This window comes from Pseudophryne corroboree, chromosome 5 (genome assembly GCF_028390025.1).
Source record: "Pseudophryne corroboree isolate aPseCor3 chromosome 5, aPseCor3.hap2, whole genome shotgun sequence".
NCBI classification, from domain to species: Eukaryota; Metazoa; Chordata; class Amphibia; order Anura; family Myobatrachidae; genus Pseudophryne; species Pseudophryne corroboree.
Window position 1 is genome coordinate 334,228,482 of NC_086448.1, and position 27,509 is coordinate 334,255,990.

General features: G+C 46.5%; 1 protein-coding gene across 4 annotated transcripts in view; it reads left to right on the plus strand.

Annotated features, from left to right (window-relative positions):
• Window positions 1-27,509, plus strand: part of NT5C3A (5'-nucleotidase, cytosolic IIIA) — a 236,780-nt gene that overhangs the window by 36,964 nt on the left and 172,307 nt on the right. Inside the window, exon 1 of one of the 4 annotated variants that reach the window (XM_063922547.1) lies at window positions 27,313-27,335. The exons of 2 other annotated variants lie outside the window; for them this stretch is intronic. The gene's annotated coding sequence lies outside the window, so the exon portion shown is untranslated. Of the gene's footprint in view, window positions 1-27,312; window positions 27,336-27,367; window positions 27,482-27,509 lie in introns of those variants that run through there. One more of the 4 variants, XM_063922546.1, reaches the window with a different exon arrangement.

A 27,509-nucleotide genomic window follows, 5' to 3' on the forward strand; every position in this document is an offset into this window, starting at 1 on the left:
CAGTGCATCAATGCACAAGGGTTCTGGGTAAAATAGGTGGCTTCCTACGAAGCAATCCCATTCGGCAGATTCCACGCAAGAACTTTCCAGTGGGACCTGCTGGACAAATGGTCCGGGTCGCATCTTCAGATGCATCAGCGGATAACCCTGTCACCAAGAACAAGGGTGTCCCTCCTGTGGTGGTTGCAGAGTGCTCATCTTCTAGAGGGCCGCAGTTTCGGCATTCAGGACTGGGTCCTGGTGACCACGGATGCCAGCCTGCGAGGCTGGGGAGCAGTCACACAGGGAAGGAATTTCCAGGGCTTATGGTCAAGCCTGGAGACATCACTTCACATAAATATCCTGAAGCTAAGGGCCATTTACAATGCTCTAAGCTTAGCAAGACCTCTGCTTCAAGGTCAGCCGGTGTTGATCCAGTCGGACAACATCACGGCAGTCACCCACGTAAACAGACAGGGTGGCACAAGAAGCAGGAGGGCAATGGCAGAAGCTGCAAGGATTCTTCGCTGGGCGGAAAATCATGTGATAGCACTGTCAGCAATTCCGGGAGTGGACAACTTGGAAGCAGACTTCCTCAGCAGACACGACCTCCACCCGGGAGAGTGGGGACTTCACCCAGAAGTCTTCCACATGATTATAAACCGTTGGGAAAAACTCGACAGGTATTGCGCCAGGTCAAGGGACCCTCAGGCAATAGCTGTAGACGCTCTGGTATGTGTTCCCTCATCTGCCTCTCATACCCAAGGTACTGAGATTGATAAGATGGAGAGGAGTAAGCACGATATTCGTGGCTCCGGATTGGCCAAGAAGGACTTGGTAACCGGAACTTCAAAAGATGCTCACGGAGGATCCGTGGCCTCTACCTCTAAGAAGGGACCTGCTTCAGCAAGGACCCTGTCTGTTCCAAGACTTACCGCGACTGCGTTTGACGGCATGGCGGTTGAACGCCGGATCCTGAAGGAAAAAAGGCATTCCGGATGAAGTCATCCCTATCCTGATCAAAGCCAGGAAGGATGTAACCGCAACACATTATCACCGCATTTGGCGAAAATATGTTGCGTGGTGCGAGGCCAGTAAGGCCCGACGGAGGAAATTCAACTGGGTCGATTCCTACATTTCCTGCAAACAGGAGTGTCTATGGGCCTGAAATTGGGGTCCATTAAGGTTCAAATTTCGGCCCTGTCAATTTTCTTCCAAAAAGAACTAGCTTCAGTCCCTGAAGTTCAGACGTTGTAAAAGGGGTACTGCATATACAGCCTCCTTTTGTGCCTCCAGTGGCACCTTGGGATCTCAATGTAGTTTTTGGGTTCCAAAAAGTCACATTGGTTTGAACCACTTAAATCTGTGGAGTTAAAATATCTCACATGGAAAGTGGTCATGCTGTTGGCCCTGGCCTGGGCCAGGCGCGTGTCAGAATTGGCGGCTTTATCCTGTAAAAGCCCTTATCTGATTTTCCATTCGGACATGGCGGAATTGAGGACTCGTCCTCAGTTTCTCCCTAAGGTGGTTTCAGCGTTTCACCTGAACCAACCTATTGTGGTGCCTGCGGCTACTAGGGACTTGGAGGACTCCAAGTTGCTAGACGTTGTCAGGGCCCTGAAAATATGTTTCCAGGACGGCTGGAGTCAGAAAATCTGACTCGCTGTTTATCCTGTATGCACCCAACAAGCTGGGTGCTCCTGCTTCTAAGCAGACTATTGCTCGTTGCATTTGTAGTACAATTCAGCTTGCACATTCTGTGGCAGGCCTGCCACAGCCAAAAATCTGTAAATGCCCACTCCACAAGGAAGATGGGCTCATCTTGGGCGGCTGCCCGAGGGGTCTCGGCTTTACAACTTTGCCGAGCAGCTACTTGGTCAGGAGCAAATACGTTTGTAAAATTCTACAAAATTGATACCCTGGCTGAGGAGGACCTGGAGTTCTCTCATTCTGCAGAGTCATCCGCACTCTCCCGCCCGTTTGGGAGCTTTGGTATAATCCCCATGGTCCTTTCGGAGTTCCCAGCATCCACTAGGACGTCAAAGAAAATAAGAATTTACTTACCGATAATTCTATTTCTCATAGTCCGTAGTGGATGCTGGGCGCCCATCCCAAGTGCGGATTGTCTGCAATACTTGTACATAGTTACAAAAATCGGGTTATTATTGTTGTGAGCCATCTTTTCAGAGGCTCCTCTGTTATCATGCTGTTAACTGGGTTCAGATCACAGGTTGTACGGTGTGATTGGTGTGGCTGGTATGAGTCTTACCCGGGATTCAAAATCCTTCCTTATTGTTTACGCTCGTCCGGGCACAGTATCCTAACTGAGGCTTGGAGGAGGGTCATAGGGGGAGGAGCCAGTGCACACCAGCTAGTCCTAAAGCTTTTACTTTTGTGCCCAGTCTCCTGCGGAGCCGCTATTCCCCATGGTCCTTTCGGAGTTCCCAGCATCCACTACGGACTATGAGAAATAGAATTATCGGTAAGTAAATTCTTATTTTCATGTTATGCCAAGCAATCCCACACGGTGTTACAAATTAATATTAAACTCATAATATAGTCACATCTACTTACTCATTATGAGGTGATGAATGGTTGACAAGTTTGGTATATTTGCAGTGTGCTGAAATGGTTTACAACATCCTATTGTAAACAAATGACATCCAGTTATTGAAATACTATACTATAAAGAAACCAGAATTATACAACCAGTTGTACTGGTGTATCTAGTGTATTACAGAGTTTGTCAGAGGGTGATTGCATAAGAGGATATAGAGAGGCATATAATGACAGCTGCACGTGATATGTGCTGTACACAAGGTGAGACATGAAACCGACATTAACATTTGCATTTCTCTATCGTCCTAGTGGATGCTGGGGTTCCTGAAAGGACCATGGGGAATAGCGGCTCCGCAGGAGACAGGGCACAAAAAGTAAAGCTTTAGGATCAGGTGGTGTGCACTGGCTCCTCCCCCTATGACCCTCCTCCAAGCCAGTTAGATTTTGTGCCCGGCCGAGAAGGGTGCAATCTAGGTGGCTCTCCTAAAGAGCTGCTTAGGAAAGTTTAGCTTAGGTTTTTTATTTTACAGTGAGTCCTGCTGGCAACAGGATCACTGCAACGAGGGACTTAGGGGAGAAGAAGTGAACTCACCTGCGTGCAGGATGGATTGGCTTCTTGGCTACTGGACATCAGCTCCAGAGGGACGATCACAGGTACAGCCTGGATGGTCACCGGAGCCTTGCCGCCGGCCCCCTTGCAGATGCTGAAGTAAGAAGAGGTCCAGAATCGGCGGCAGAAGACTCCTCAGTCTTCTAAAGGTAGCGCACAGCACTGCAGCTGTGCGCCATTTTCCTCTCAGCACACTTCACACGGCAGTCACTGAGGGTGCAGGGCGCTGGGAGGGGGGCGCCCTGGGAGGCAAATGAATACCTATTTTGGCTAAAAATACCTCACATATAGCCTCCGGAGGCTATATGGAGATATTTAACCCCTGCCAGAATCCGTTAAGAGCGGGAGACGAGGCCGCCCGAAAAAGGGGCGGGGCCTATCTCCTCAGCACACAGCGCCATTTTCCCTCACAGAAAGGCTGGAGGGAAGGCTCCCAGGCTCTCCCCTGCACTGCACTACAGAAACAGGGTTAAAACAGAGAGGGGGGGCACTAATTTGGCGATATGCTTATATATATATTAAGATGCTATAAGGGAAAACACTTATATAAGGTTGTCCCTATATAATTATAGCGTTTTTGGTGTGTGCTGGCAAACTCTCCCTCTGTCTCTCCAAAGGGCTAGTGGGTCCTGTCCTCTATCAGAGCATTCCCTGTGTGTGTGCTGTGTGTCGGTACGTGTGTGTCGACAGGTAGGAGGACGATGTTGGTGAGGAGGCGGAGCAATTGCCTGTAATGGTGATGTCACTCTCTAGGGAGTCGACACCGGAATGGATGGCTTATTTAGGAAATTACGTGATAATGTCAACACGCTGCAAGGTCGGTTGACGACATGAGACGGCCGACAAACAATTAGTACGGTCCAGACGTCTCAAAAACACCGTCAAGGGTTTTTAAAACGCCCGTTTACTTTAGTCGGTCGACACAGACACAGACAGGGACACTGAATCCAGTGTCGACGGTGAATAAACAAACGTATTCCTTATTAGGGCCACACGTTAAAGGCAATGAAGGAGGTGTTACGTATTTCTGATACTACAAGTACCACAAAAGAGGGTATTATGTGGGATGTGAAAAAACTACCATAGTTTTTCCTGAATCAGATAAATTAAATAAAGTGTGTGATGATGCGTGGGTTCCCCCCGATAGAAAATTATGGGCGGTATACCCTTTCCCGCCAGAAGTTAGGGCGCGTTGGGAAACACCCCTTAAGGTGGATAAGGCGCTCACACGCTTATCGAAACAAGTGGCGGTACCGTCTATAGATAGGGCCGTCCTCAAGGACCAGCTGACAAGGCTGGAAAATATAATAAAAAGTATATACACACATACTGGTGTTATACTGCGGCCAGCGATCGCCTCAGCCTGGATGTGCAGAGCTAGGGTGGCTTGGTCGGATTCCCTGACTAAAAATATTGATACCCTTGACAGGGACAGTATTTTATTGACTATAGAGCATTTCTATATATGCGAGATGCACAGAGGGATATTTGCACTCTGGCATCATGAATAAACGCGATGTCCATAACTGCCAGAAGATGTTATGGACACGACAGTGGTCAGGTGATGCAGATTCCAAACGGCACAGTATGGCCGTATAAAGGAAGAGGACTTGTTTGGGGTCGGTCCATCGGACCTGGTGGTCACGGCAACTGCTGGAAAATCCACCGTTTTTTACCCTAAGTCACATCTCTGCAGAAAAGGACACCGTCTTTTCAGCCTCAGTCCTCTCGTCCCTATAAGATCATATCTGCCCAGGGATAGAGGAAAGGGAAGAAGACTGCAACAGGCAGCCTATTCCCAGGAACAGAAGCGTTCCACCGCGTCTGACAAGTTCTCAGCATGGCGCTGAGACCGTACAGGACCCCTGGATCCTACATGTAGTATCCCGGGGGTACAGATGGGAATGTCGAGACGTTTCCCCTTCGCAGGCTCCTGAAGTCTGCTTTACCAAGTCTCCCTCCGACAAGGAGGTAGTATGGGAAAAAATTCACAAGCTGTGTTCCCAGCAGGTGACAATTAAATTACCCCTCCTACTACAGAAAAGGGGTATTATTCCACACTATATTGTGGTACTGAAGCCAGAAGGCTAGGTGAGACTTATTCTAAAAATTTTTTTTTTGAACACTTACAAAGGTTCAAATTAAGATGAAGTCACTCAGAGCAGTGATAACGAACCAGGAAGAAGGGGACTATATAGTGTCCCGGGACATCAGGGATGCTTACCTCTATGTCCCAAATTTGCCCTTCTCACTAAGGGTACCTCAGGTTCGTGGTGCAGAACTGTCACTATCAGTTTCAGACGCTGCCGTTTGGATTGTCCACGGCACCCCGGGGTCTTTACCAAGGTAATGGCCGAATTGATGATTCTTCTTCGAAGAAAAGGCGTCTTAATTATCCCTTACTTGGACGATCTCCTGATAGGGGCATAGTCCAGGGAACAGTTGGAGGTCGGAGTAGCACTATCTCGGATACTGCTACAATCAGCACGGGTGGATTCTAAATATTCCAAAATCGCAGCTGATCCCGACGACACGTCTGCTGTGCCTAGGGATGATTCTGGACACAGTCCAGAAAAAGGTGTTTCTCCCGGAAGAGAAAGCCAGGGAGTTATCCGAGCAAGTCAGGAACCTCCTAAAAACAGTGCATCATTGCACAAGGGTCCTGGTAAAAATGGTGGCTTCCTACGAAGCAATTCCATTCGGCAGATTTCACGTAAGAACTTTTCAGTGGGATCTGCTGGACAAATGGTCCGGATCGCATCTTCAGATGCATCAGCGGATAACCCAATATCCAAGGACAAGGGTGTCTCTCCTGTGGTGGTTATAGAGTGCTCATCTTCTAGAGGGCCGCAGATTCGGCATTCAGGATTGGATGCTGGTAACCACGGAGCCCAGCCTGAGAGGCTGGGGAGCAGTCACACAAGGGAAAAATTTCCAGGGAGTGTGATCAAGTATGGAGACTTTTCTCCACATAAATATACTGGAGCTAAGGGTAAATTTATAATGCTCTAAGCTTAGCAAGACCTCTGCTTCAAGGTCAGCCGGTATTGATCCAGTGGGAAAAACATCACGGCAGTCGCCCACGTAAACAGACAGGGCGACACAAGAAGCAGGAGGGCAATGGCAGAAACTGCAAGGACTTTTCGCTGGGCGGAAAATCATGTGATAACACTGTCAGCAGTTTTTCATCCCGGGAATGGAAACTGGGAAGCAGACTTCCTCAGCACGACCTCCACCCGGGAGAGTGGAAACTTAATTGAGAAGTTTTTTCCACATGATTGTAAACCGTTGGGAAATACCAAAGGTGGACATGATGGCGTCCCGTCTGAACAAAAAACGGGACAGGTATTGCGCCAGGTCAAGGGACCCTCAGGCAATAGATGTGGACGTTCTGGTAACACCGTGGGTGTACCAGTCGGTGTATGTGTTCCCTCCTCTGCTTCTCATACCTAAGGTGCTGAGAATTATAAGACGTAGAGGAGTAAGAACTATACTCATGGCTCCGGATGGGCCAAGAAGGACTTGGTACCCGGAACTTCAAGAGATGCTTACAGAGGTCTTATGGCCTCTGCCGCTAAGAAGGGACTTGCTTCAGCAAGTACCATGTCTGTTCCAAGACTTACCGCAGCTGCGTTTGTCGGCATGGCGATGGAAAGCCGGATCCTAAGGGAAAAAAGGCATTCCGGAAGAGGTCATTCCTACCCTGGTCAAAGCCAGAAAGGAGGTGACCGCACAACATTATCACCACGTGTGGCGAAAATTTGTTGCGTGGTGTGAGGCCAGGAAGGCCCCACAAAGAAATTTCAACTCGGTCGTTTCCTGCATTTCCTGCAAACAGGAGTGTCTATGGGCCTCAAATTGGGGTCCATTAAGGGTCAAATTCGGCCCTGTAAATTTTCTTCCAGAAAGAATTGGCTTCAGTTCCTGAAGTCCAGAAGTTTGTCAAGGGAGTATTGCATATACAAACCCCTTTTTTGTGCCTCCAGTGGCACTGTGGGATCTCAACGTAGTTCTGGGATTCTCAAATCACATTGGTTTAAAACCAGTCAAATATGTGGATTTGCAGCATCTCACATAAAAAGTGACCATGCTCTTGGCCCTGGCCTGGACCAGGCGAGTGTCATATTGGTGGTTTTTTCTCAAAAAAGCCCATATCTGTTTGTCCATTCGGACAGGGCAGAGCTGCGGACTCGTCCCCAGTTCTCTCCCTAAGGTGGTGTCAGTGTTTTACCTGAACCAGCTTATTGTGGTGCCTTGCACCTACTAGGGACTTGGAGGACTCCAACTTGCTAGAAGTTGTCAGGGCCCTGAAAATATATTCCAGGACAGCTGGAGTCAGAAAATCTGACTCGCTGTTTATACTGTATGCACCCAACAAGTTGGGTGCGCCTGCTTCTAAGCAGTCGATTGCTCGTTGGATTTGTAACACAATTCAACTTGCACATTCTGAGGCAGGCCTGCCACAGTCTAAATCGGTTAAGGCCCATTCCACAAGGAAGGTGGGCTCATCTTGGGCGGCTGCCCGAGAGGTCTCGGCATTACAACTCTGCCGAGCAGCTACGTGGTCAGGGGAGAACACGTTTGTAAAATTCTACAAATTTGATATCCTGGCAAAAGAGGACCTGGAGTTCTCTCATTCGGTGCTGCAGAGTCATCCGCACTCTCCCGCCCGTTTGGGAGCTTTGGTATAATCCCCATGGTCCTTTCAGGAACCCCAGCATCCACTAGGACGATAGAGAAAATAAGAATTTACTTACCGATAATTCTATTTCTCGGAGTCCGTAGTGGATGCTGGGCGCCCATCCCAAGTGCGGATTATCTGCAATACTTGTACATAGTTACAAAAATCGGGTTATTATTGTTGTGAGCCATCTTTTCAGAGGCTCCACTGTTATCATACTGTTAACTGGGTTTAGATCACAAGTTGTACGGTGTGATTGGTGTGGCTGGTATGAGTCTTACCCGGGATTCAAAATTCCTCCCTTATTGTGTACGCTCGTCCGGGCACAGTACCTAACTGGCTTGGAGGAGGGTCATAGGGGGAGGAGCCAGTGCACACCACCTGATCCTAAAGCTTTACTTTTTGTGCCCTGTCTCCTGCGGAGCCGCTATTCCCCATGGTCCTTTCAGGAACCCCAGCATCCACTACGGACTCCGAGAAATAGAATTATCGGTAAGTAAATTCTTATTTTTTGTGTATTTACAAGGCATCACATATTTTAAAGCATGATGTGGTAAATAATAATATAGGAATACAATGTGCCGAATAGTAGGCATGTGCCACTGGGAGAGGTGAAATTACCAATTGGCAATAGCATCGGCATCACAGGAAGGCACAATTTTGGACATAAGACGAGGTGAAAAGAATCCTGCTTCTGAGAGCTTTTATTCTAGATGTAAGGGGAAGTGAGAGGCAGTAGGAGCAGATGGGGCACAAATAAGGGTGGAGGTTAAAGGTAGAAGAGGGAGAGAGTATATGTTGTACAACAGGGGGCAGTTAGGTAAGCATGAAGAGACTTATTTTGAGGATGTCTTTGAAGAATTTTGGTTGAAGGGTGAGTCTGACAAGGCGAGTTGAAGAGTTCTATAGGTGGGGAGCAGTGTCAAAGGGGGGTATTCAATTACTAGTGATCATTGATCGTGGGTAATTGTCTTGCTAGGGGCTATTCAGTTGGCCTTGATAAGCCCGCGTGAGACGTGGCATATCAGGGATTTTGTTTCTCCTGCCTCAGGCAGGCAAAGCAAAATCCCTGAAAACACCCAAGTTTTACTGAACCTGAAAAGGAATTTTTGGGAGATAATCAAATTGGATATGCTGAAAAAAGTTAATAAAAATATATATACTCTCCAGACTAACCCCTATTGGTCTGATTAGGAGAAATGCCATCATGGTAAATTTATTATATTACAAGCACTGCTTACTAATCATGAATGTCATACCCTGGGTCCTGACGATATGCCCCCATCATGTTTGAGACATTTCTACAGTGGTACTGCAATACAGAATTTTGTTATTTTCGACAAACACATACAGTACAACCTATTTCTGCACTATGTATAGCCTGTAAGTACAACAAGTAATGCCAGTGACTGCAGTCACATCCTTCAGCCAGTTGACCTTGAAAAAGAGACTTGCACCTGCTACCCATAAATATATCTTCCATTACAGGTTCTGTATTTAGAACTTCACCACTGATAAAGTCTACATGCCATGCTTCTCTATAGAAACATAATATGGATTTTATTACTTGTTTTACCGTTATATAGGGAAAATCATAACAAGTTCTCTTTAGTCCATGTTGTGACCAGTGGGTTCATTAATTTACAATGCTTAGTAGTCTCAGACTAGTATTAGAGGTCATATGTTTTTTCTCTTACGTCCTAGAGGATGCTGGGGTCCACATTAGTACCATGGGGGTATAGACTGGTCCACTAGGAGCCATTGGCACTTTAAGAGTTTGAGAGTGTGGGCTGGCTCCTCCCTCTATACCCCTCCAACCAGACTCAGTTTAGAAAATATGCCTGGAGGAGCCAGTCACAGCTAGGGGAGCTCCTCGAGCTTCTTTAGTTTTATTATTTTTCCAAGAGTAAAGTTAGGTACAGGGAGGCACTGGCAACAGCCTCCCTGCTTCATGAGACTTAGGAGGGGGGGGGGGGGGGGGGAGTAGTGTCTGCCCTGAGGGGTTTTGAGCCACTATCTCCGCTGACAGGACATTAGATCCTGAAGGTGATCGTTAGCCGCCCCATGCGACCGCTTACTCCCGCAGCATGCCGCCACCCCCTAACAGAGCCAGAAAAATTCTGGTGGCGAGTGAGTCACCGGCCCCCTCAGAAGCGGGGAGCCGGTGTGAAGATGGCGGCAACAGGGTGGGAGCGCAGTATTAACTGCGCTCCGGAGGCTCAACGGTACATAGTGCGGCGCTGTGAGGGGCGCCCTGAGCCAGCGCCGATGCCCTACACTGGTCAGCAAGTCTGTCAGGGACCTCGGTTACACTGCCAGCAGAAATCCTCAGGCCGGTATAAAGAATTGAAGAGCGGGAAGCGGCGCCATGTTCAGGGGGCGGAGCTTCTCCTCAGAGCGGACCCAGCAGCATTCAGCACCGACTCTGATACAGCTGACGGTGATGGGGACGTGCTGAGGGGGGCGGCATCCCTTGCAAAGGGGGTGCAGCTCATGGTTGAGGCCATTAGAGATGTTAAACATTAATGACACACCACCTGAGCAGGTTGAGGAGGCTTACTTCACTGACAATAAGAAAGCCTCGCTAACCTTCCCTGCTTCAAAAAAATTAAACGCTATATTTGAAAAATCCTGAGAAAACCCGGAGAAAAAATTCCAGATCCCAAAAAGTGTTCTGGTTGCTTTTCCCTTCCCTGACGGGGATAGGAAAAAATGGGAAAACTCCCCCATAGTTGATGCATCTGTCTCCAGACTGTCTAAAAAGGTGGTTTTACCTGTTCCTGGATCTACCGCGTTAAAAGAACCGGCTGATCGTAAGATTGACACTATGCTCAAATCCATATACACTGCTTCAGGAGTGGCGTTAAGGCCCACAATTGCCTGTGCATGGATTTCTAAAGCCATAGTAAAGTGGTCAGGCACATTACTAGAGGATTTGGATACAATGGATAGAAGTGACATTGAATTGTTTCTACGTAACATACAGGATTCTGCAGGGTTCATGGTGGAATCCATGAAGGACCTGGGGACGCTAACTGCACGGATATCATCCATGTCTGTATCAGCTCGCAGGGGACTCTGGCTATGCCAATGGTCTGCAGACGCGGAATCCAGGAGAAGTGTGGAGAACCTACCCTACACAGGTCAGGCTCTTTTCTGGGTAACAGTTGGATGCGTGGATTTCCACAGCAACCGCGAGTAAGTCACCTTTCCTTCCCTCTGCTACACCTTCTACGAAGAAACCCATTTTCTTCAGCTGTGTCTCAGTCCTTTTGGACCGCTAAGGCAAAAAAGTCCAAGCCGCCTACCACTTTCTTTAGAGGTGGTTGTGCAAAATCCAAAAAGCCTGCACCCGCAGGCTCACAGGACCAGAAACCTGCTTCTGGTTCCTCAAAATCCTCAGCATGATGGTGGACTGCACAGCCTGGAGGACGGGCTGGTGGGTGCGAGACTCAGACGTTTCAGACACGTCTGGGTGTCGTCTGGCCTGGATCCCTGGGTACAGGATATTGTGTCCCAGGGGTACAGACTGGCGTTTCAAAAACTCCCGCCTCACCAATTCTTCAAATCAGACTTGCCAGCTTTGCTGACAGACAGGGCTATCCTACAGGAGGCCATACTAAAATTGTAAAAGTCACAGGTCATTGTCTCAGTTCCACCTCGTATGCAAAACAAGGGTTATTATTCAAACCTTTTCGTGGTACCGAAACCGGATGGTTCGGTCAGACCAATTCTGAACTTGAAATCGTTGAAGCCTTACCTCCAAATTCAAAATGGAGTCTCTCAGAGCAGTGATTTCAGGTCTAGAGGAGGGAGAATTCCTGGTATCCCTGGATATCAAGGATGCGTACCTCCACATTCCGATTTGGCCGCCACACCAGGCTTATCTCAGATTTGCACTGTTAGACAGTCACTATCAATTTCAGGCACTGCCATTCGGCCTCTCCACAGCACCGAGGGTGTTCACCAAGGTGATGGCCGAGATTATGGTTCTCCTCCGCAGACAGGGGGTGAACATAATCCCATATCTGGACGATCTGCTGATAAAGGCATCATCCCGGAAGACGTTGTTACAGTCCATTGTTCTCACGACTCATCTGCTCAGGGAACACTGTTGGATCCTGAACCGTCCAAAGTCACATTTGGAATCGAGAAGGAGATTGTCTTTTCTGGGTATGATCCTCGACACAAAATGCAGTGGGTGTTTCTGCCGGAGGAGAAAGCGTTGGTGATTCAAACAATGGTCCGGGATGTCCTGAAACCAGCCCGGGTATCGGTTCATCAGTGCATTCGCCTTCTGGGGAAGATGGTTGCCTCCTACGAGGCTCTACAGTACGGAAGGTTTCATGCTCGGTCCTTCCAACTGGATCTCCTAGACAAATGGTCGGGTTCTCGCCTACACATGCATCAGAGGATACGTCTGTTGCCAAAAGCCAGGATTTCACTTCTCTGGTGGCTGCAAATGCCTCGCCTTCTGGAGGGCCGCAGGTTCGGGATTCAGGACTGGGTCCTTCTTACCACGGATGCAAGTCTCCGGTGCTGGCGCGCAGTCACTCAGGGGAAAACCTTCCAAGGAAGGTGGTCAAGCCTGGAATCCAGTCTTCAAATAAACATTTTGGAACTAAGAGCCGTCTACAACGGTCCTCTCCAAATGGCTCATCTTCTGTGAGATCGAGCCATTCAAGTGCAGTTGGACAATGTAACGACTGTGGCCTACATAAACCGACAGGGCGAAACGAAGAGCAGAGCTGCAATGTCAGAGGTAACAAGAATCATCCTCTGGGCAGAAAGCACGCGGTGGCGCTGTCTGCAATCTTCATTCCGGAGTAGACAACTGGGAAGCGGACTTCCTCAGCAGACACGATCTCCATCCAGGAGAGTGGGGACTCCATCCGGAGGTGTTCACAGAGGTAACAGACCTTTAGGGTGTATCTCAAATAGACTTGATGGCCTCTCATCTCAACAAGAAGCTTCGGCGGTATTGTTCCAGGTCGAGGTACCCGCAAGCTGTGGCGGTGGATGCCCTAGTGAATTTGTGGGTGTTCCAGTCGGTGTACGTGTTTCCTCCACTTCCACTCATTCCAAGAGATCTAAAACTCATAAGGAGAACAAGAGTTCAGGCAATCCCCATTGCTCCGTACTGGCCAAGAAGGGCTTGGTACGCAGATCTTCTGGATCTACTGCTAGAAGAGCCGAGGCCTCTTCCTCTTCGGGAGGACCTGCTGCAGCAGGGGCCGTTCGCTTATCCAGACTTACCGCAGCTACGTTTGACGGCATGGAGGTTGAATGCCAGATATTAGCTCGGAAGGGCATTCCGAGCCAGGTTATTCCTACCCTGATACAGGCTAGGAAAGGAGTAACGTCTAAACATTACCATCCTATTGCAGGTGTGGATATGGGCCTGAGGTTGGAATCCGTAAAGGTCCAGATTTCGGCTCTATCCATTTTATTCCAGAAACAGTTGGCTTCCCTCCCTGTGGTTCAGACTTTTTTGAAAGGGGTTCTGCACATCCAGCCTTCCTTTGGGCTGCCTACGGCGCCCTGGGATCTTAACGTGGTGTTACAGTTCCTCCAATCGGATTGGTTCGAACCTCTACCGGAGGTTCAGGTCAAGTTTCTCACGTGGAAGGCTGTCACGTTGTTGGCCTTAGCTTCTGCTAGACGTGTGTCGAAGTTGGGGGCTGTGTCTTGTAAGAGCCCCTACTTGATCTTCCATGAAGATAGAGCTGAGCTCCGGACACGTCAGCAGTTCCTTCCGAAGGTTGTATCGGCATTTCATATTAACCAACCTATTGTGGTGCCTGTTGCTACTGACTCCTCATTTTCATCAAAGTCCTTGGATGTTGTAAGGGCTCTCAAAATCTATATGAAGTGGACTGCTCGTCACAGAGAATCGGACTCTGTTTTGTCCTGTATGATCCCAAGAAACTTGGGTGTCGTGCTTCTAAGCAGACGATCTCTAGCTGGATCAGGTTCACTATCCAGCATGCGTATTCTACGGCAGGATTGCCGTGTCCTACATCTGTTAAGGCCCACTCTAATCATAAGGTGGGTTCTTCCTAGGCAGCTACCCAGGGTGTCTCGGCTTTACAACTTTGCTAAGCGGCTACTTGGTCTGGGTCGAACACGTTTGCAAAGTTCTACAAGTTCAGTACTTTGGCCTCTGAGGACCTGAAGTTTGGTCAGTCAGTTCTGCAGGAGCCTCCGTTATGGTAAGAACTTACCGTTGATAACTGTATTTCACCTAAGTCCACAGGATAACAATGGGATATGATGGAGCGACAGCGGGTTGGCACCAAAGCTTTCAGGCCTCCCAGGATGCAACGGGCCCGTCCATATATCCCCGCCCATTGGCTCGGCAAATCAGTTGTATTCCAAAGCACTAGGCAGGAGCATCATGTAGAGCCCTAATCAGGCGAGAAGAACACACATGCACACCCTTCCATACAAGAAGGAAGAGGTTAGTGAGTAGAAAGATCCTCAAATCAGGTGCGTCAGGGTGGGATCCCTGTGGAACCTGTGGACTTAGGAGAAATACCGTTATCAACTGTAAGTTCTTACCATAACGTATATTTCTCCGGCAGGGTCCACAGGTTATCCACAGGATAACAATGGGATTTCCCAAATCAATTTAGTGGTGGGGACGCTCCTGATTGGACAGGAGAACCTTACGCCTGAATTCAGCGTCATGAGAGGCAAAAGTATCCAAAGCATAATGTCTAATGAATGTGTTGATGGAAGACCATGTGGCTGCCTTTACATATCTGTTCTGCTGAAGCACCATGTTGTGCTGCCCATGAACGACCTACTTTACGAGTAGAGTGAGCAGAGACATTAGCCGGAATATGCTTCTGAAATCGTCATTCGAAGCCATCTTGCCAGCGTCTGTTTAGTAAGAGGCCATCCTCTCTTGTGAAATCTGTAGAGAATGAAGAGAGAATCTGTCTTTCTGATGGCACTGGTACGATCCACGTAGATCCTTAAGGCACGGACCACGTCCAGCGACGCATCTCCCGCAGAAAGTCCCGATACCTGAAAAGCCGGGACTACAATTTCTTCATTAAGGAGGAATTTAGACACCATCTTAGGAAGATACCCAGACCTAGGTGGTCAGTCTGAGTTGTTCGCTCGCTGCCGTTTTTAGCAGAATAGCGTTCAGGCTAAAAATGGGCGATTCTGCGCATGTGCAAAAATAATGTATTTGTATTAATTACTTAATACAGGTTCTGGCGCTATGACTGTGCTGGTTCTCTAAGCTGCTGTTAAAGTGAGAGACAGTCAATCTCTCATAAACTGGAAATTACAATGTGTGAAAAATAAAAACAGCGCTAAGAATAAATCTAAAAACAGGTCTTTTCATAAGAATGAATCACATACGTTTAATGTTACTCAACATACATATATATAAAAATTCTCTCACAAATGTAAATCATACTAAATGGAGCCTCTATAGCCAGTCTCTGACCACCGACAATTTGATATATATAGGCACACCTATATATAACACCCAACACAAAATAATCTGATCTATACATATATAGCAGCTTAAAAGATGTCTGCCTTCTTGCTGCTATATATGTATAGATAAGATTATTTTGTGTTTATAAACATAATGAAATGTGAACAGGTGTTTTTAGGTATGGATAATTGATATCCCTATATAAGAGCCATATGAGCACAGTAAGAGCACCTTTGATAAAGCTGCCAAACGCCAGCGAAACGCGCAAGGGGACCAGCCTTGACCCTGACACTTCAAAGCCACCTTCAGGATACCTTTGCAGTCATTACCATCTTTGACACTCTTCAATCTATGGACGTGGAAAATTAATAGAGGGAAAACCACCAAACATCTGTGTCGGATCGGAGACAGCCTCTGGACCTTCGCTAGGTGGGATACCCGGCCAATCCACTAAACATCTGGTAATTATACCACAAGATTGGACACATCTGCATATCTAAAACTAAGGATCCTGTTGATATTGTGACCGGTCACAGGGACATTACTAATACTAATAGGTGTGCCTATATATATATCAAATTGTCGGTGGTCAGAGACTGGCTATAGAGGCTCCATTTAGTATGGTTTACATTTGTTAGAGAATTTTTATATATATGTATGTTGAGTAACATTAAACGTATGTGATTCATTCTTATGAAAACACCTGTTTTTAGATTTATTCTTAGCGCTGTTTTTATTTTTCACAGATTCTGCGCATGCGTATGGGCCGCAGGGCGCACGCGCTAAGTATTTTCACACAAAACTATGCAATTTTACACAGGTCCGAGCGATGCTTTTCAGTCGCTCTGCTGATCGGTGAGTGATTGACAGGAAGTGGGTGTTTTTGGGCAGAAACTGAGCGTTTTCCGGGAGTGTGCTACAAAACGCAGGCGTGTCAGGCTAAAACGCAGGAGTGGCTGGAGAAACGGGGGAGTGGCTGGCCGAACGGAGGGCATGTTTGTGACGTCAAACCAGGAACTAAACGCACTGAGGTGATCGCAATCTAGGAGTAGGTCTAGAGCTACTCAGAAACTGCAGGAAAATATTTAATAGCAGAACTGCTAATCTTTCGTTCGCAATTCTGCTAAGCTAAGGTACACTCCCAGAGGGTGGCGGCCTAGCGTGTGCAATGCTGCTAAAAGTAGCTAGCAAGCGATCAACTCGGAATGAGGGCCCTAGTTCTAAGAACTGCTTTATCTGGATAAAAAAAAAAATCAGAAAAGGAGAACGACATGACAGCGCTCCTAAATCTGACACTTTTCTAGCTGATGCCATAGTCAGTAGAAAGAGAACTTTAGCTGTCAACCATTTAAGATCCACTTTATTGAGTGGTTCAAACGGAGGAACTTGGAGAGCTTTCAGTACTAGACTTAAGTCCCAAGATGCTGTAGGAGGAACAAAAGGAGGTTAAATGTGCAGCATTCCCTGGAAAAAAGTACGCACATCCTGTAAATTGGCAATTTTATTTTGGAACCATACAGTCAATGCTGATACTTGAACTCTCAAGGAAGCCACCTTCAAATCTTTATCCATTCCTGCCTGAAGGAAAGCGAAGACCCTGGAAACTCTGAAAGATTTCGCGTCCATACTTCTTTCACTGCACCATGAATATAGGCCTGCCATATTCGGTCGTAAATACGAGCTGCGGAGGGTTTCCTTGCTCTGAGCATTGTTTGAATTACCTGTTGTGAGAATCCTCTTGACTTCAGGATAGAGGTTTCAAGAGCCACGCTGTCAAAGACAGCCGATCCAGATGTCAGTAGATCTGGACATTGAGGGAGCAGAAGTGGAGCATCCATCGACATTCTCTGCAGATCTGTATACCAATGCCTTCTGGGCTATTAGAATCACGGCACCCTTTGCTTGCTTTATTTTCCTCACCACCCTAGGTAACAGGATGATCGGAGGAAACAGATACGCCAGATGAAAGTCCCATTTCACTGACAAGGTGTCCACAAAGATCGCCTTGGGATCCTTTGTTCTTGAGCCGTATGCGGGCACTTTGTTGTTCAGATGGGACGCCATGAGATCTATCTCTGGCTATCCCCACTTGTCTACTAGAGTCTGAAAAACCTCTGGGTGTTGAGCCCATTCGCTTGCCTGAATGGCGTGTCGACTGAGAAAATCCGCTTCCCAGTTTAGGACTCCCAGAACGAATACTGCGGACAAGGCTGGGAGATGGTGTTCTGCCCACTTTAGAATGTGACTTACCTCCTTCATTGCTGTTTGACTGCGGGTTCCTCCCTGATGATTGAAGTACGCTACTGCTGTTGCATTGTCCGAGCGGATCTGGACTGGTTTTCCTTGAAGAGTGTCCTTTGCCTGAATCGGTGCCATGTGTATATGGGCCAAAGTTCTAACAGGTTTATTGGTAGGCAACTTTCTTCTATGGTCCATTGTCCCTGGAACTGGGGAGGCCAATCCCGGGATCGGGATCGGCGGGATCCCGGTATTTGGGCCTAAAAATGCCGGGATTTGAATCCCGGGATTGGAGCCTCCAATCCCAGGATTCACGGGATTACACTGCGCATGCGCGGGAGGGTGGGTGTGTAAGTAATACTACTTACAATTAGGCGGGCGGCAGCCATAGACAAACGCTGAACGTGGCGGCACTTCAAATGTGGCGCCGGCCGCCAGCCAATCAGGAGCGACCGCTTCCCAGATTGGCTGCCGGTCCGCCAGCTCTGGTTGGCTGGCGGGCGGCGCTTCATTTGAAATGCCGCCGCGTTCAGTGTGCCCATGGCTGCCGTCCACCTAATAGTAAGTGATATTACTTACACCCAGCCTCCCTCCCGCGCCGCTACCAACCCTCCCCGCTACCTACACCCTCTCGCACCGCTACCTACATCCTCCTGCCCAGCTACCTACACCCTCCCGCACCGCTACCTACATCCTCCCGCCCAGCTACCTACACCCTCTGGCACCACTACCTACACCCTCCCTGCCTTCCGCGCCGCTACCTACACCCTACCGCACCACCACCTACCCTCTAGTGCGGTTTCCTACACCCTTCTTCACTGATCCCTACTGCAATCCCGGGAATCCCGGGATTGAGCGTTTTTCAATCCCGGGATTGAAAAAATGGCCCGGGATTGGCCTCCCTACCTGGAACCATCATTTTCTGGACACTGCTCCCCAGCCCTGAAGACTGTTATCTGTTGTCAGGATCTCCCAATCTGATAGCCAAAAGGGTCTCCCCTTGTCTAGATGGGATGTCTGTAGCAACCAGGCTAATTACTTTCTTACCTTTTACTGGAAGTACCATCGTCTGTTTCTTTGTCTGATGTACTCCATTCCATCTGGCCAGAATCAGACGCTGCAGAGGACTCGAGTGGAATTGTGCATATTCCACCATGTCGAATGTTGACACCATCAAACCCATCACTCGCATTGCTACGTGAATTGATACTGTTTGACTGTGTAACAACTCCTGAGTTCTTGGATATCTTGTTCTGAGGTAAAAATACTTTCTGCAGACTTGAATCCAGTACTGCCCCCAAGTGAGTCATACGTTGTGACGGAACCAGAGACGACTTTGCCCAATTTATGAGCCATTCGTGATTCTATAGACATGTTATTGTCTGTTGGAGATGGCACAAGAGCAATTCCTGTGATTGTGCCAGGATTAAAAGGTCGTCGAGGTATGGAATAATTCTTATCCCCTGCTTGCGGAAATAAGCTGCCATAACCACCATGATTTTGATAAATACTTTGGTGGCTGTGGCTAACCCAAAGAGTAAGGCCTTGAACTGAAAATGCTGCTGGAGGATAGCGAACCTGAGAACACTGATGGGACAGTGCTATAGGAACATGTAGGTATGCATCCTGAATATCCAGGGATACCATATAATCCCCTGGTTCCATGGGCAAAATGATGGAACGTAATGTCTCCATGTGGAACCTCTGTTCCCAAATGGCTTCTGAACCAAAAACAAGTTGGAGTAAAATCCCTGTCCCCGTTGTGCAGGAGGAACTGGAATGACTATTCCTGACTGAAGCAATTTCTGAACTGCTTCTTGCAAGGCCCTTGCCTTTGCCTCCACCCGAGACGGGCTGGTGCAGAAGAACCTTCGAGGAGGATGCTTCTTGAAGGGAAAACATATCCTAGAGATACTGCTTTTTGCACCCAGGCATCTGTTGTAGACTGCTTTCAGATCTGTGCAAACTGAAGAAACCGGCCCCCTATCCTGGGGCCCCCCAGGAGGAGGCCCGCACCATCAGGCTGATGGCTTATCTTCTGGTTTGGAAGCTGGCCCTCTGGTAGCCCAATGCTTCTTTGACTTACCTAATTTATTGTATTGGGGCTGCTTACGATCACCTTTTCCCTTCGCTTTTCCTTGCGACCGAAAAGGCCGAAAAACTGGACCCTTAGGTTTGGGGTTATATGTGGAAGGAAACTTAACCTTCTTGGAGTCTGCTTCTGACTCCAGAATATCTGTCAATTCTTTACCAAAAAGAATATTTCCAGCAAAAGGCAAAGATTCCAAAACCTTCTTAGATTTTGAATCAGCTTTCCACGTACGTAACCAAAGTGCTCTGCGAGCAGCTATTGTTGAGGCTGATGCCCTAGAAGCAATAGTACCCATATCTAATGCCGCTTCTTCCAAGAATACTGCAGCCTGTTTAATATGAGCTATATAGGATTTTTGTTCTCTAGAAGCTGAGAAAACATCCTCTTCCAGTGCATCAGCCCAGGCAGCCACTGCCTTTGCCATCCAAGCTGAAGCCATGGCTGGCCTTATGACTGCCCCCGACAGAGAAAATATGGTCTTCAGAAAACCATCCACTCTCCTATCCGTGACATCATTTAATGATGTTGACGGTAAAGGCAATATAGATTTTCGCACTATTCGAATCACGTGCGTATCTATTTTAGGAGCCACCTCCCTTTTTAAACAGTCCCCTGCTGGAAAAGGATAATTGGAATCCCATTTCCTGGGAATTCTATTTTATTTTATTTTTTTATTGGGTGTAGCCCAAGCCTCTTCCATGATTTCCGTCAGCTGGTCTGACCCTGGAAACTCAGTCTTAACTGTTTTGGGACGTTTAAATACAGGTGCCTTGGTTTTTAACACAGGCTCTGCTGAATCCTCTAAGGATATAATGGCCTTCATTGCTCTAATTAATTCAGCTATATCCACTGAGCTGAGACCTTATTCCTCCTCTTTGTATGCCAAAGTAGAGTAAATTGAGTTTTCATCTTCCGATAAATCATCTTGTGTAGCCTGTGAAGGTTTACTTACCATCGGTTTATCAGCTTGTTTCATATGAGAAGCTGCTGGGGGAATTGATCTACTGTAGGTAGGGAGCTGCATGTATGGGTTAATAGTGTACCCCATTCCTGGTAAAGAAGCTGTAGGAATTACCCGTTCAGCTATACTGGACAAGGTCTGTGCAAACATAGCCCAAGGTGGATCCATCTGCCTTGTATTTTGCTGAAAAGCAAAACAATTTACACATAAACCATCCTTAACCAGATCCTGAGAGGATAATAGTTTTGCAAGACAAACATGATAAGAGTGTTGGTGTACTGTAAGTGTACCTTCGTCACTTTTGTCGCTCTTATAGGCCCTACACACTGGCCGACAATCTTCAAAGATATGAACGATCTCGTTCATTATTGAACGAGATAACGTTCATATCTTTGAGTGTGGAGTCCTCAGCAATGAACGATGCGCGGCCCCACGCTCTGTCATCGCTGGTGCTCTGTCGGCTGTGCATGCAGGCCAATATGGACGATCTCGTCCATATTTGCCTGCACTTGTATGGAGCCGGGTGACAGGGGAGTGAAGAAACTTCACTCGCCGGGTGACAGGGGGAGTGAAGAAACTTCACTCCCCCCCCCGTCACTGCCCCTCCCCGCCACCGGGTCACCCGTCTGCCGTATTGGCGGTTGGGCAGCTCGGCGGCGGATCGCAGTGTCTGTAGGGCCCTTTAGACATGATAATCAGCGCTTTCACAGTGTACTACACAATTTGTGACTGTGATATCACTTCAGAAGGTTAAAGTGATTAATCTGACCCTACCCATACACCAGCATTGAGGATCAGAAAAACAACTGACAAACATAGTAAAGTCAGCAATCACACTAGCAGTCAGTCACATGTTATATATTAGTCATATGAGCACATTATCAACTACAAACACACATTTAAAAGTATGTAGGAGTACATATTACTGAATCCTGTTTTACACAGATCTAACGTATTCAGACGCAATGCGAAGAAAACCACAGTAAATGTACACACTCATATGCAATAGCCGCTTAACTATTCATAATGAAAAAGTAGATAGAAATTTAGTGCTGTATAGCCTGTACTCAGTAGAGTGGGATACAGGGAGACTCGCCTCGCATCCAGTATCGATCATTACGTTTAGCGAACGCTGAGTGGATCCACACGCTACTAGTGTACACTGTCACTCCGGGAACCTATAGTGAACACAGACGCACTGGTCACACAGCCGCCAAAGCTGCGACTGGGTCTCCTAGAGGTAGCGCTTAGTGAACACAGCCGCAGCGGCCTATGCTGCGACCGAGTCCCCTCGTGGTAGCGACTGGGATGGAAGCTAGTAAACAGTTCACGGCGGGAGACCGGCGGAAACTGGTCATGAACCGGGGAGGAGGGGCGACCAGGAGAGCGTCTAACTCCCCCTGCGGACATCAACTCTACGGGTCACGTCCTCATACTATTCCTGGTGCCTGAGATCCTTAAGGCGTAGCGCTGGTGCACCCGCGGTGGCAGCTGCGTCAGCTACTGTTTGGTAGTCTCCTCCCAATACAGTGCAGCTATGTCCGTATTCCATCTCCTAAGCGGAATTGATGCCTTACCTTCTCTCCGTGCTCCGGCCACAGCCTGGTAATGTCTGCTGGACCTGCTAGTATATCCGACAGATGCCCGCCGAAACAGCACTGTACTCGTGGGTAAGCGTTGTCGCTGCCCGGCGGGGAGTTGTTGGAGTGACTCTTTCTAAGCGTATAAGACGCTGTTTAGAAAAGATCACTCAAAAAAACTAGTAAGACTAAAAAATAACATAAGAAAGCTTAGGATTGCTTAAGGAACAGCAGCCCTCTGACCATGGTCCGGCTCCTGTCGCACCAAACAAAAAACTGATTTGCCTGAGCCAGTGGGCAGGGATATATGGATGGGCCCGTTGTATCCTGGGAGGCCTGAAAGCTTTTGATCGTTTGGTGCCAATCCGCTGTCGCTCCATCATATCCCATTGTTATCCTGTGGACCCTGCCAGAGAAAATAGAATTTTAATTACCTACCGGTAAATCTTTTTCTTGTAGTCCGTAGAGGATGCTGGGCGCCCGCCAGGCGCCTTGTGAGCCTGCAGTGGTTACATAATTCACTACTGCTTAGTTCTTGGTTAAGTACTGTTTGGTTACTTGGTTAAGTAATATTGTTCAGCAGTTGCTGATTTTTCAAGCTGGTTAGCTTGGTTTGCCTTGTATGTGTGAGCTGGTGTGAATCTCGCCACTATCTGTGTAATATCCTTTTCTCGAAGATGTCCGTCTCCTCGGGCACACCTTCTAAACTGAGTCTGGTAGGAGGGGCATACAGGGAGGAGCCAGCCCACACTCTCAAACTCTTAAAGTGCCAATGGCTCCTAGTGGACCCGTCTATACCCCATGGTACTAATGTGGACCCCAGCATCCTCTACGGTCTACGAGAAAAGGATTTACCAGTAGGTAATTAAAATCCTATTTTTATCACAACTGAAAATACCTTTTGTATATTCTCAATAAATCTGTCTGTTAAATATTTGTCACATGACTCATTTTGTCCTTGACAACGAATGAATCGGTTGTTAAACACAAAACACATATAGATATATGAGAATCCCTTATGCATAGAATTTTATGCTGCCTTGTACAGTACACACTTTTTGGTCATAATTGTTTGTGATGTTATGGCTACCTTTTTTGTATGGCTTAAAGCTGTTAAATTACCATCATTTTTTTTTTTTTTTTTTTTTAAATTGATACTGCTAATGCAACTACTTTTGCGACTTAAGCTGGCCATACACATAGAAACATAATTTAATGACAGATTGTCGTTTACTGAAGAACGACAAGAACCACTCTGCCCCTTTTTTAACCATATTGTTACCGCAAAATGTTACACCTCAAGATTCTTTCCAACCATAATTTTCTGCTGACCATATAGTCATGGCAGAACTATCCAAAAAGATTAGTTAATCCAGCACATTAGCAAACTGAATCTCCTTGCACTTGCCATGTCGTAGTGCTGACCATTATTGTATTTCTTACAAAGATACTTTGTCACTGAGATTTAAGGGCCGTACTGACGGGGAGATTTCCTCGGAGATGTGTGCTGAGCGGTATAGCACAGACCGCTTAGCACACATCTCTCCCCTCGCTCAGCACAGCGCGATCGCTGTCGCTGGCACCCATACACACGGAGCGATGTTCAGCTAATTTCTAAGCAATCTAGTCAGATTGCTTAGAAAATAGCTGAACATCACTCCTTGTGTCACCCCCTTTACTGTCTGCTACAGTTTGCTAAAACTGTGGTACACTTCTTACCACATGTAAAGTAACACTTGTAATCCCATCTGGGACTAAAGGTTTGTTTCCTCTGTCATATAACTAAGGATACACACTTTTTACCGTATTTATTCCAGCTATATTATCTTGTCAGCTATGAAAACTGAGTATAATAACCTCTCATCTTTTACTGCAACAATTTATTATCAACAAGTAACAATAGTTGTTGCATACCAGTGTCCTATTTACTTACCACAATCAGTTGTACTTTTTGAAGAAAAAAAAAAAACAGGTGTTGACCTTGTACAATAACACCATTGGCACCTCCTTCATCACTAACATCATTTTATATATATATATATATATATATATATATATATATATATATATATATATATATATATATTTTTTTTTTTTAGTTTTTTTATTTATAGCTCTATAATATAATATATATATATATATATATATATATATATATATATATATATAATTTTTTTTTTCCATATAATAAAGGTCCGACACTCAAAAAGTGGAAGTTTAAACTCCTATAGTTAAGAAACAAGACCACCAACCCCATAAAGTATGGAGTCCGTTGCCTTTCTAACCCAAGCATGTACTGCACAAAATTTTCCATGTCGTGGCACAATTGATTTGTCTCATTGGATAAGCAGTTGAATTATTATACTTTCTGAGAAGCTGATTTTGTCCCAAAATGAAAGCTACCTGAAATACCTGCTTATAGAGCAAGAGATCACCTCATTATGGATCACACAGGCAAGATAACAGGTCTCATTTAGAGGGGGATTCCAATTAGCTGCGAACAGCTCACACCTGCGAGTAAGTACAGTTATGTGCCACACTTATGGTGCCACCGGATTGACGGTCATATTGGGCTCTGGGCAAAAAATATGCGGGTTTGACACTAGAAGGGGCCACGAGGGCGGCAACAGCAACTCGTACCCCCCATGAGCTGCCTGCAGCTAATTGGTTCTTCTCAGTGTGTCCCTGGGAGGATTCAACACTTCACACCACAGGTCCTGTTCGTTTCAGTCAGTCATCACCACCAGTATGCTTATCCAGAGGCAAAACTCTCAGGTGTAATGTTCTTTAGTCCAGCAGAACCCTAAGCACTCCAAGGCCTAGACTTCTTTCCTTCTGTATACTCTGTAATACAATCCGGCTGTTAGGGAACAGTGCCCCACACATCCAGCTCTTTGGGTCAACCAGCTACGCTATGTTTACGAAAGTGATTAGACACTGACAGGAAATAGATCGAGATTTTATTGACATTGGTACTTTGTAGGTCCACCACGTGCAGTGATTACTGCAGGAACCCTTCTTGGCAAACTGTCCACAAGTTTTTGGACAACAGCAGGCGGTATGTTTTGCCATTCCACCTAAAGTACAGAGGCCAACTGTGACACTAAAGAAGGTTGAGTCGGCCTAGAACGCACCCGTTGCGCCATTTCGTCCCAGAGCTTCTCAATGGGGTAAATATCTGGACTCTGAGCTGGCCACTCCATCTGGGTTATGGGATTTTCTGTATACCAGTCCAGCTTTGCCCTGAAAACATGACAGGTGGCATTGTTGTCCTGATAAAACGTTGTTTCCGTAGAACTGCCACTATATCGGGAGCACAGAGTTATCAAGAACAAGTCTATGCTTCTCAGAGTAAATGTGACCATGCATTACAACTAATAGACCCATGCAAAACTCTTACTAGCTGGTGTCAGATCATTTTGGAAGAAGGTTGACAGAATACGTTAGAATCCAGGTTTTAGGATGATGTGGTTTTAGATGTGGAGCTGGGGAACATTGGAGGACTAAAAATGTACATCACCCATAAAACAAGGAGGAATTAAAACCTTTTAGACTAAGCAAATGGTGATAATCCCTCATGAGTCACAGTACCTACTACTTCTATGTACATAAACGTGTATTTCCAACAGATTGTCACTCACAAAAATATATGAAATATTTTTAACTAGATTTGTGAATACCATCACATAATTTACTTGTGAAATGTATATTCCTTTCTGATTTTTATAGCACTGGGAAATACAGTATGTTGAGTATATTGCTAAAAACTGAATTCAAGATATCTGACCTTATCCAACAGAGCAAACTCGACAGAGGTTATACTCTGTAGAGTTTCATTATTTTGACCACCTTCTACATTTCACTTCGGCAGCACATAGCCCATGAAGTACGTGCGCTGGCTTTGTGGGTATATAAGGTGTGTGGAATTACCCCCTAAGGGTGGCAGTATTTCTGAAACGGCACACTTTTAGCGTGTATTATAAGTTAAGTATATGGAGCGCTTTGTTTTTGTGTGTGTGTATCAAATGCTGAAAAAATAAATAGATTACAGGTTAAAAACAATTGTGGATTTAGATGCACTTCAAAGTGCCTTGCAATGTTTAAGCTCTTTTTGAAGGGTTTGTATGAAAAGTCCTGGTCTCCAATATTGTAACCGCACCGGTATGTTCCAGACACAGCGATAAGGGTCCCCAGCAGGTAGTCTAACTATCCCTCTCAGATCCGAGACAAAGTGCCGCCGTGCATGAAACGCGTCGATCTTGAAGTCCCGTCACCACGTCACCCGGAAGTGACGTTCCGTGGCGCCCGGCCAACTTCTGGTCGGGAAGGAAAAGGGAGACGCCGGCTATCGCAGCTGTATGAACTGCTACAGACGTAACATCAGGACCCAAACGTAGGATAGGTATAGTTAGACTACCTGCTGGGGACCCTTATCGCTGTGTCTGGAACATACCGGTGCGGTTACAATATTGGAGACCAGGACTTTTCATACAAACCCTTCAAAAAGAGCTTAAACATTGCAAGGCACTTTGAAGTGCATCTAAATCCACAATTGTTTTTAACCTGTAATTTTTTTCTTTTCAGCATTTGATAAACACACAAAAACACAAAGTGCTCCATATGCTTAACTTATATTGGTTTCAACCAAATGGAGCTGCTAAATTTATAGCGCAGAACTTTTTTTCTTTTTTTTATACAATTAGCGTGTATTATACATATACAGTAAATGTTGGTTTGCGGGTTTGTTACTTTGCAGGTTTTGCTTTTTTGATTTCTTCATTTTTTTCCTGCAACTCGACAAAGCTTGTATCTGCGAAAGTCATTATCCTTGTTTACCAAAGGCTGGTAGTGAAATATTTTAAGCACATAACTAAATATAGAACCTGTCTGTACAGCCAAGGGTAACAAGTGTTAACGGATGCTAACAACACTGAATAACTAGCATGCTTTAAGGATTTATATACTTTTTTTTTTTTGTACTTGTAGAGGTTGTCAGACAGCTTTATTGGCTTACATATATGTGCTAGTGACAACAACTGGTTAGGTTGTGCTAGTTTGCCATTTGTTCATACCGTGGAGTTTTGGATCCTCCCAGGCAGCACAGAAAGGATATTTGACCCCACCGAATGGAAGCACTGAAGAGCGCTCATTGTAGAACTGTGGCTGATACTAGAGAGTAGGTGCAGGCCCAGACTTGGTACCAATTTGAATAGATAAACGCTCTGGTCCCCTGAGAGACCTTTTAACTTCTACAATGGCCAGTTGGAGACTATATGGACCATTGTCCCTAAATTGCTGGAAACCTACGTCAGGTGACCAAAGGTGCTTGCTGAGGAGGGAACTTCAGCAA